Source organism: Anopheles coluzzii, chromosome 3 (genome assembly GCF_943734685.1).
Source record: "Anopheles coluzzii chromosome 3, AcolN3, whole genome shotgun sequence".
NCBI lineage: Eukaryota > Metazoa > Arthropoda > Insecta > Diptera > Culicidae > Anopheles > Anopheles coluzzii.
Genome location: NC_064671.1, coordinates 20,470,475 through 20,481,478, shown reverse-complemented (window position 1 = coordinate 20,481,478; position 11,004 = coordinate 20,470,475). Strand labels below are relative to the sequence as shown.

At 43.4% G+C, this 11,004-nt stretch overlaps 1 long non-coding RNA gene across 1 annotated transcript; it reads right to left on the bottom strand.

The window, feature by feature from the left end:
* Positions 1-9,593: 9,593 nt before the first annotated feature.
* On the bottom strand, positions 9,594-10,728 carry LOC125907430 (uncharacterized). Its single transcript, XR_007452634.1, has 2 exons — positions 10,516-10,728; positions 9,594-10,384 (listed from the first exon to the last, which is right to left on the bottom strand). It is a non-coding gene; the product is annotated as an uncharacterized LOC125907430 (long non-coding RNA).
* Between the last annotated feature and the right edge of the window lie 276 nt (positions 10,729-11,004).

The following is an 11,004-nucleotide window of genomic DNA, read 5'->3' as shown; positions in this document are numbered from 1 at the left end:
TTCCGGGAAGGACTGCTTCATTCTTCCCGCTACAAAGCTCAAGGGTGTTGGTGTGTGTGTTTGGGTGTGTGTCTGTAGGAAAATCTGTGTGATGTTATTTGTTTGTCTAGTTCGTGCCTGCCACGAACCGAATATCCGTCCCCGGAAGCGATAAAATCGTGCAAAGAGAAATGAGAACAAAAGCCAATTGATGGTTACGTACGATCTGTTACTCGGTCGACAGGAAGGGGGGGAGGGGGGTGAGTGGTTCCGGGAAGAGGAGGGTATGAAATGTTGGGGAAAGGCCGTTTTCTCATTATCGGTAAAAGTTTTAATAAATGCTTCCATCACCATCGTGTTGGTAGGTGGTGGTGTTGGAGTTTCGGAGAAAAAACTGGTGCCATCGGAATATCAATGCCGTTTATCGATCGACAACGGGCCCACGCTGGGCACTTTAGCCCTCAGCCCAATTCATTCCCGCGAAGTTTTGTGCGGTGCGTTCTTTTCTCTCTTTCTCTCCTGGGTACAGGAATTTCTGGCTCTTATTTTTTTCTTTTCTGTAAGCAAAAGTTACGAGATAAAAGGGAAATCCGTTGGAGTGCCGGGAAAAGTTTGCACCGATTGAGCTCTCTTCACGTTCGCTGTTTATTGGTTCGGAATATTGATTCTAACACAGGTGGAGATGTGAAAAAGAAATTAGATTATTATAAAAAAAGGGTAAAAAAGTAATTTACAAAAAAGGGAATCCCAAAACCAGAAAAATGTTTTATTTCTTCAAGTGCGCTGCTTTTCAAAGCAACGTTGACGTTTGTTCTCCCTTTAATTTTCCCAAACCAAACCCCAAAACAGCAGCTGCAGCAGCTGCCGGAGGATATGTGTACACAGCATCTCACATCCTCTAATGGGAAATGAAGGTATCACATCGCTGCGCCCGAAAGGCACACCGAGATGGCTTTTGCTGCGAGGATTTCAAACGATTACATCATCGCCGCCATTCGAACGGACGAACCCAGCGCGCAAAAACAGAAACGGTTCTGCCGCTGCTGTCGCTATACCGCTCGCAGCAAAAGTTGCATTTCGAACGGAACCGCCGGTACATGGGGTAGCAATGAACATTAGCTTACCCCCACCCGTAGGTGCAACACGGCAGGGTTGGGAAGATGGCGTGGTGGCGTGGTGGCGTGGTTCATCTTTGCTGGTTGAAAAAGGAAGACCCGGGGTTGCCTTGAGGCGGTCTGTAACCGAGAAAAGCTGTCTTGGTCCATTTTTCAACCTTCGGGGGCTTCTTTTTTTTTTTTTTGTTTGGCTTTATTTTTCATCACACCCTTTGCCTCTTCGCTCCTTTCAGCGATCTGCTCGTTTTATGGCTTCGGGGGCATTTTGCAGCAGCTTCGAATACTTTACTGTTCCGTTCGTATTGCTGCTGCCCCAAAGCGTTACTTTCCAGAATGGGAATGGTTTCTCTCTCTCTCTCTCTCAGTTAGTAGGTACGGTACGCGTTTTCCCGCTTTGCGCGTTTCCCAGTTTGCCCAGTATGCGAAAGATATTTTTACATCCTTTTGCTGAGTTGTCTTCATAGTTGTTGAGCGCAAAGAATGTGTTTCCATGGAAGACGGAGATCGAAAAAGCAAACGCAAGAAAGCGAGCGGGGTGCTTGATGTTTATTTTTTTGTATGTTTGTATCATTGACTTTCACCCTTTTTCCACCCATTTGATTGCATTACGATCTGCAGCACCGTAAATCCTGTTTTGGCTCAGCGCATCAGGCAAACCTTGTAAGCCGCGGTGAATGATCAATATATGCAAAATGGAAGCTCGCAGCCCGGCCGGAGCGGCAGACGGAAACACAGAACCCCTCTTTTGTCGTGGACTGCCGTACTGCTTTTGCTGCGAAAGGATTCGCCAGGAAATAGCATCTTGTCCCCCGGGGGGAGTTGCAAAAAAAAAACACACACACATTCCGGTTTTGCAAACGGTCCTTTCGCATTTCCTTCCATTTCAACTTTACGCTTCAAGGGAGGCTGAAGATTGAATTAAGGGAAATAGGTAGGCGAGTGTACAGTAACGTTGTTCAGCAAAGTAAGGGGAGGCTTTAAAGTAAGAAAACTTGTTCCTACCTTTGTTCAATTACGAAGCATAAGAAAAGTTTATTCTTCGGGTTTTTATAAGATAAGCATGTGAAACAAACATGATTTTAGAACATTTTTTAACAGTTTCTTATTTTTATATTTTTTATGATTTTTCAACTGTCGTTAATGCAATAAACGATACAACATGTTTCAGAGAAAAACATACCAATAAACCATTAAAACTGTTTCTATTTTAAAACCCCTCAAATAAATAAAAAAATAGATGGAAAAGAACATCACTATCATATTCTTACTAAAAACTTCTTAAAATATTAAGGAAATGATTTCTCTTCATTGCAACAAATGTTTACACATTCCCCGACTAAATCTGATTCTGTTACAAAGTTTACACAAAGGACTGATTTACATAACATCAACCACACCCCCCCCCCCCCCCCTCCCCACCACCTCAATTGGCACCCAACTGGCTTGGCAAAAGTAAATGACCAACACGCAACAAATTTATCGATACCAACCCCGGTACACTACGACTGTAAATCCTTTCGAAATGGCAAAACTGTGGCTCCAAAGCTGCCAAAAAGTTCGGGAAGCAAATTATTGTTACGCCCCGGTTTTTACTCTTCCCACCAATCCATTTAGGTTGATACTTTTTTTTTCTTCTGGTCATCGTTGAACTCTTTTACTTTTTTAACTGCCTGTGTGCCTGCATCAACGATATTTTGCGTTACGCTCGTATGCGCTGGGCTGGGTGGTAAAAGTTTTAGAGCTCCAGTTACCACTCTCACCTGGCCGCACGGGTGACTAACGCGTGTGCTCTGCTAACTAGATCGCCCGCTAGTTTACGCTAGTGCTCGCAACTGTGGTGACGATTTCTGACGCCATCCGCCAGAGCGCACAGTGTTTACAAACCGGTGCACTGGCTGGTGGTGTGGTAATGGTGCTTGTAGCCAGGCAAACGCGTACACCGTCCTTATACTGGCTGGTGTTTTCGCCACAGGCTGCAAGCACACAAAGGCGAATGGTTTTAAAGCGGCGACATGACTTTTTGTTGCTGTGCAAACGAGCTTTTTGTGTGTATATGTCTGTGTTTGGTTCTTTTTTTTTTTATTTTGCTGTTTTGTTCCAGGAGTATCAGCATCAATTTGTGTCCTTTTTTGTGTTGCTGTTCGGCTAACGTTGCATTCTGTTTGCAAATGAACATTGTTGGTTGCAGCTTCTTGTTTTACTTCGCCCGGAGCGCGCACACATACACATACACACATACACATACGGGTGTCGGCTGGCTGTGGTGCGTTTTGTCTTGCTCGCCGGCAGCTATCTTCAAACACGTTTGTGTTGCATAAATAACTACTACGTCAGTTCTGTCACCAGAAATGGTGTTTATTTTGCTACGGACTCTGCCTCTGCTTACCTAGGTCTGGGGCTTTCTGGTATCAAAACATCGTTTGAAAGATTAAATTTCACATAAAATTTCATAAATAAACTCGATAAACCAAATTTATGCTAATAAAAATGTAAACATGTAACAGGTAATATGTGAAAACCTGTATTTAGTTTTATGTTTTGTATAAATAAAAACGTCATACCGGATTGCTTCGAATTACGGACGCTTAAGGCATTTTCGGCATGTATTATTTTCTTACTAATTCAATTTTAATCGGTCAAACCTCTGTATTGCTCACTTTACTAAAGCAAACTTTCTACATTTGAGAAAAAAAAAAGGTTTCGAATTATTTTATTAGCAACTTTGCAAAAAATCATAAAATTACAACAATATGTTGATTCATATTCTGGACAGTTTCGGGCTCATGTTACAAATTATGAAATTTTTTTATTCAAATTTCAGACAGCCCCTAAATTTCGTCTATAATTGTCAAATCCACACTCACAATACGCCTTTTTAGTTTTCAACTTGTTTAAAGTTCCAAACATCGTATTCTGAGTGAAGGAATCCTTCTAGACCGACAGAACGACGGTCTTAAAAACAACGGGATTTGAGTGCTGTTTTGCTCTTGTACTCGTAAATGCATATAACCAAAGAACTGTGTGACGGGAACGCGAATTGACGGGCTTTCCCGTACGGCCATCAAGCCATTTGTCACATAAATCTTCAAATATCGTTGTTTTCTTATCAGTGTCTAAAAACATATTTTTATACAATTAACAACAATTTACTTCGGTTGTCAACAATAAAAAAACAAAAATCTTGCTTTCAATTCTGGACAGAATTAAATGCGTGATTTAATGAAATTCAGAGCACATTATGACACTGTTGGTTTCACGTTGATAACTACTTCCACATTGGATTCCGATGTATTTCTACTTGGACGCAATTCATAGGAATTATCGAAGAAATAACGCTGAACTCGGTTTTTAGCAACACTGCTAAAAGAACGCATCTGGTGGTGAACTGACCGACAGAAGGTATATATTTACTGTGGCATCAGGGCCTACTAAGGGTCAGTTACATTTTTAATTGATTCTAGTACATAATGGAAATCATATAAAATTAAAAAGTGGTAATGCCAGGGACTGGATTTGAAGAAATTCAATAAAAACATGCCGAATGCTGCCGAAATTTGGAGCTGGCCCTCATTTTATTTTTCACGACACAAAGGATATAAATAAAAATAAAGCACTCTTTCAATTGATTTCTCTGATATCAAAACCAAAACGTTAACACAAGAGATATAATTGAAAATTTATTTTTAATTTACCCATCGTCCTACGATAAAGCTAATTGAATGATTAACAATTTTCACTCTCTTGCACTGTTTCGAGATAGCCCGAAAGGACAAAACAGTGTCATCTTTTTAAAGCTACCCCCTGAACATTGAATTATTAAGCGATGTTACACGTCGGTCGTACCTTTTGCAGCTGTTTGATCCTCCGCGCAGCCCATCCTCTTGTTTAATTATGCATCGCATATTGGTCCGCTCAGTAGCTTGCGGGTATTACAAAATCCCTGCAGGCGTGTGGTTATGAGTGTTCTGATTATGAAATGGATATGCATGCAAAGCTTCCATTATTTGTCGTAGTCGTTAGACGCCGTTCGAGACAGAACTGAGCTTCATACGGTGGCTGTTTCGGTGAATGTATTATTTACACATCAGCTTAAGCATTGATCTACAAAAAGGGCTTCGAATACTAAAGCTTTTATCATGTTTTGCAGGGTCCTTAAGAAAAGTTGATTTTTTAAACGTTGACTCATTAATACTGTCTCTTTAATTCTCCCTCTAAGGAAAACGTTCCTAGGTACGAATAACTCATCTTTCAGTTTTCAGACTCATGATCCTTCACTGACCAAACACTGTCACAATTTCAAGTGATTATGAACAAGTTAGCAATAATTATACGCATCCAGCTTCATTGCACGGTAGTATACAATTTAATTAGCTTCCTTTTTAACGTTTGGTGTACGTTTTTATGAAGCATCGCTCGTTTGGCAGTACAAGTGTTGGTTGTAGAGCAATTTTAATGTTTTCACTTACCCACTGCACACACACACCTAGAGGGCAGTGGCGCGAAAGTGATGCAGAATGAAAACATCTCGCCCAAGCGGAACTCAACACCACACTTCGAGGTTCGGCGTAATTGTTATGTTAACGATGATTTAAAGATCTTCCACCACCTGCCCCACCCATTGCCGGCAGCGAAATACGAAACATTTGCGTTTGTATATGAACACCGCGTGGCTTCACAGCTGAACGGCCACATCAAACGATGGGAATATCCGACACACGCACACTCACATATGACTGCTGGATGTGCGTTTCCACACTGCTCAGTCGAATGATTTACCGAGACAGCGGGCGATTCAACCGGGGAAAAGCCCCAGTGTGCCCAGTGTGCCGGAGCGTGTAGCTGAGAAACGGAGGGTTTGAAGAGCGCATCAGGGGCCGGCGGGGCAAGTCAATTTATGCAAATAAGAGCCGCCAGGCAAGCGTCACCTGCAGCAGTGAAATTACTGTCTAATTCCAGTAAATCTAATTCCCCCGAGGAGGGAGAGGTAGGAGAGCTTGAACGCAACCCGAAGGTAAACCATTAATGTTAGGCACGCGCCCACCAGAGATAATGTAAACGTTTATTTTGTCGTTAGGCCCGGCGCGTTCGTCTCGGGCCGGACCGCTTCGTCTGCTGGTGAGATGTATCGCCGGTTGTGTCCAAGGAACAAGGAGGAGAGCTTGCGGAGAAGAGGCCCGTGGACGATGAGCTTTCATAATTTTGTGAGCACGTCGCACAGCGTCGGAGCGGTCATAAACGAATGGAACAAAAACGGGACGGCACAAATGTTTGGCCGAGGTCATTAGAGCGGCCGTTAGGCAAATAAAAGGGAATGGGTGGGAATTTTACAGATAACAAACTCTTAATGGTTTAATTCTCGACTTCAAAGAATGAATTATGCCCATAGCCAAACGTCGTTACAGCCAATTATGCGGCGGAGCTGTTTTCGTGTTTCGTTGTTTGTTTTGCAATGCCAAGCAAGCCCACCTTTAAAGCAATGCAATGTAATAAAATTGTAAATTTTATATTTTTTAAAGAATGCAATAAAAACCATACCACCGTACAGGTTTGTTGTTGAGCGTTGTAACTCTCACAAAATTAAGTAAAAACGTTTATTTACACCACCCCTTAAATTGTACGTCATTCTTCCCTTTCCCTTTTTAAAGTGTCCCTCAGCTTTCCCTAAAATTCTGCACCGTTTCAAACCCACCTCAGCGTACACCCGTGTCTAACAAGAAAAGGTGAAATTCTATACAACAGTTCCATCGTTCGCACACCTTTCTAATAGTCACGTGCCGTGCTGCGAACGATATTATCATCGTTATCGATCGACGAGCAAGCAAGCGAGCCGGCGATACCGGCCGAAATGAATGCCTTTCCCTTTTTTTCAAATTCCAAGATCATCCGCTGCTTTCACCAAATTGATCCGAATCGAATTCCGATAGCCGGCTCGTGGCCAGCACTGGCGGCAAAGAAGAAAGCGCACCAAAGCAAGAACAGCCGAAGAACAATGGTGCAATTTCGTGCGAAAGGAAATAAAATGAAATAGCATCCGATTTGAACGATATACACGGCTAAACGGATGGTGTGCGAATCGTCATTGTTCATTCAAATCAGCTCAATAATCAATACCGCCCCCACTTTACGCTGCTCTGCTGTGCTTGGCAACGTCCGCTTTCGCCTACTTCACTTACACAATCACACTAATAGTTCTTTAAATTGTGAAGAACGGAAAACCCCCCCTGCGGCAACACCAACCTTCAAGGTGTTGACGCACGAATGTGTTCGTGATTTGGAACAAGCTAATCCTTTTCTTGATTGAAAATCGAAACTCGCGCTTCACGGGTTGGAAAGACTCTTGTGACTGGAAAGGTGAATCTTTGCACATCAGGGGAGGATCTCTCCGCACGATACAAACATCGCCCAGACACAAATTCAAAGCAACAACGCTAACAGCAAGCGTTCGCAGCAAAACACATTTTAGCACGGGCTGTTTTGCACATTTTGTAACACACCGTCGATGCTTGATGACGAAGACAGACAAGGTTAGTGGGAAGTAAAGCAAAAGCAACCAAGCAAAAAAAAAAACGAAAGAAACCAATCTAACAACAACATTCAATATGTTTGCTTTCGCCCCCCAAAGATATGCTCGGGGCAGGCAAAGTTACCCCCCCCCCCTTCCTCTCGCACAGATCAGTTCCGCTTGTTACATTGCGCTTCAATCCCCCTTCCGCGAAAGGATGTGCGCGGGCCCGATGGAGGCGCCCAGTAGCGCTGTTGTAAAATATTCATGGAAAACTCTTTATCAACGCCATTCACCATATTGAGCAAAAGCGGAAGGATATTCCGTCTCCACCCGTTGCTCTTCTCCGTTGTGTACCCTCTACCGGAGGACATCATCCGGCAACAACAAAAAAATGGCGCATGTATGCGGCTAAAGGAACAGCAGCACCACCGATGGCGATATGATCGATTTGCCAAAGTGGCCTTTGCCCTCACCTCACTGGATTTGATTTGCCTGTTTTTTGTCTCTCTCTCGCTCTCTCTCTTCTTCATCGTTTCCCTTCTTCAAACACAATCAATTGAAGTGGAGGGAGTTATAAGGCGGGGAACATCAAGAAGGTGCCATCACGTTGTGATGGCGGCGTTCCCTCGAGGTGATGGAGTTTTGACGTGTACGCTCGCCGCCGCTGGACTGCTATTCGTTTCGAGCTCTCGACAGTTTTGAAATTGAAATCTTGTTCAATCGTTCCGTTGCCCACCCTCCGCTCCGCGTGCAACATCCTCGCACACAGGTCCATTGTCTGTGTGTCTCTTGATTGCACCTTTTGCTGATGAAAAGCATCCGTTTCGCTGGTCGGGAATGTGGATGCGGGAGGTGTGTGTGTACGGAAGTGAACGATTGTGCGGGAAGTGAAGCATGGCAGGATTGGAAAATTAGCATTATTGCTTGGTTTTATTAGGTGCTGGAAAGGTTTCCAAGCCACAGTGCATTTTAGATCACTTTTTTGCAGAAACTTTTTGGAATTATTTCGATATTTTCCTTATATAAGCTATTTTATTTATTTTAGCAAATCGGTTTAAATGGGTATTAATCATTTAAAAATCTTAAAATAATGTGCATTATACGTACAATGTCGTTTAAATTTATATATCATTATTAATTGACCTCACTTTATTACAATGAATTATTACGCTGTTCGCAAAATTCGATCAATCGTCCAATGCACATAATGAACTGCCCCGAACGAAAGCACTCCTCCACGGGGCCCATTCGGCCAGCAATTTTCTCAGACACCGGTAGCGTCTCCAAAGGTATGCGCAACCACCAACACACCCGATCCTTTGCCTCCCCTTCCCATCACCATCCTGCTCCGAAACTCATTTATCTCTCCTTTCGGCCACAACTTGCTGCTTCCGTGGCTGACCGAGTCTACCTGGTGCCACAAAATTGCAAACCCCGTGGCACCGGTCAACCGGTTCTGGCACCGGGCCAACCCGCTGCCTGGTCGGGGGACCCATTAGGCAAGTCATTATCGAAGCCCGATAGCGTTTTCCCTCGCTCCGTCGTGGGAATGGCATTTTATTCAGCCGCTTGTCACTGTCGATAAATTTCGTATTGCCTTTCGGATGTGTGCGAGCGCGGAACGCGAAGCAGTGGCACAGGAAAGGACGGATGAGCGTTTCGGGTAGCACCAGCAGCTCTATATGACATGCATCGGTAAAATGGAGCGTAGGTGAAAACACGATTCCAATGTGAAGATTACCTGGAAAAGTTTGTTTTTTGTGCTCGAACGGAGTTTGGTCAGATTTGTGGCAGATATTTTATTCGAACAATATAAACATTGGGTACAATGTGCCTCTATCGTTTGCGTTCGAAAGTAGAAAAACAGTTTCCTTCTTTTTTCTCCGACCTGTTATTGTTCGATCTTGCTAAAAGGGTAATCTGGGTTTTCTTTGATGTAGCGTTCTCTTTGATCAGAAGAACATTGTTAGCGAAACGGGTTAGAGACAATCGTGGGAAACTTTGTCAAACATACTGTTTATTCAAACTGTTTCTATGTCCTCTCACCACTGCAGTGAAATCGGTAAAGCGGAGCTCTAAATTATATGCGATCATCTTTTTTGTTTGTGATAATACCACTACTATGCAAGCACTGTGTACACTCAAACACACACACGCACGAAACGGAGGCAGAAAAGCTACAAAATACGCGAGGACCAGGACAATCCGCTCGAAGACGTAGGCGAAATTTCCGGATCAAAGAGAGGTCAAGATGATAGCATCCGGTTACGATGGAACCCCGCTCTCTGTCAACCGTTGTTTTCCTTATTTCCGATAGTTCATCATGTGTTCTTTTTTTCAGACCCTTACCCTTATTGTTCCTATGTGTATAGAAGGAAAAAAACGCACCATTGTACGCATGGAAGGAAGCTGGAATATTGCTTGTTAGTGTTGCCCGCTTTGCTGTGGCTGCTTCGGTCGCGTAGAGAGATTTGCCGATTGCTAACGATTGCCACCCGCAACAACCGCTGACGGTGGCTCTTCTCGCCCACGATTTGGCTGTATGCGTGGGTTGTGTAAGCGGGTGTTTTCTCGACGAGAGCAACAAGAAAAACTTTCTGCTGCGTCTGCTCCGTTATCAGAAAATTATTACAACTATCCGGATGGGTGAACGTCCTGCAGTAGTAGCATGCAGTGGCAAACTGGGGGAAAAGTTCCCTCTTAACCCATGGGACGGCTAGGGGGCTGTTCGTTCGGGCGTGGTTCTACCGTACACAACGATTCTGCTGACTCCGGCACCAGTGTGCTTTTGGAAGAAATAAATTAAAAACCAATAAAGCGAAACAGTTTCGTTATGCAACAGATAGCGCGCGGCTGCCAGAACGAGGTAGAAAACGAGAGATAGAGAGAGTGGAAGCGTTAAGATAATTCTCTTACCAGGCGGTGTGTGGAGTAGCTGGCCGAAGCTGTGTTGCTCAGGTTCAAGATTGTCAGCGCAGATTCTGAGCAATATTTATGGCTGTCCTTAGAAATGATTTACTCCTGATTGGGTGGAGCTGAAAGAGCGATATGCGGGCCAGGCAAAATAAAATTATAAGTAAAAACTGAGTTTGTTTTTGTCTTCTTTTCAACTGATGGTTGATTTGTAGAAGAAGAAAAACAATTTCTTGTGAACTCTAAAGTTTGTGTCAGCCACCAAACTTATGCCGTTTTAATCTAGTTTTGCTTTTTCAAAATACGTTCTAACGACATTTTTAAAAGAACGTAGATGACTTTTATATTTGTGAATCAACAAAACTGTCTAAGGGGTCGTTCACGATTCTAGTCAGCTTTTTGTATGGAGTTTGACAGTTGGAGGCTGAAATCATGTACACACTCCATACAAAACCACACATAAAACTAGCCTGCAATTTTCAGTCTCGATTA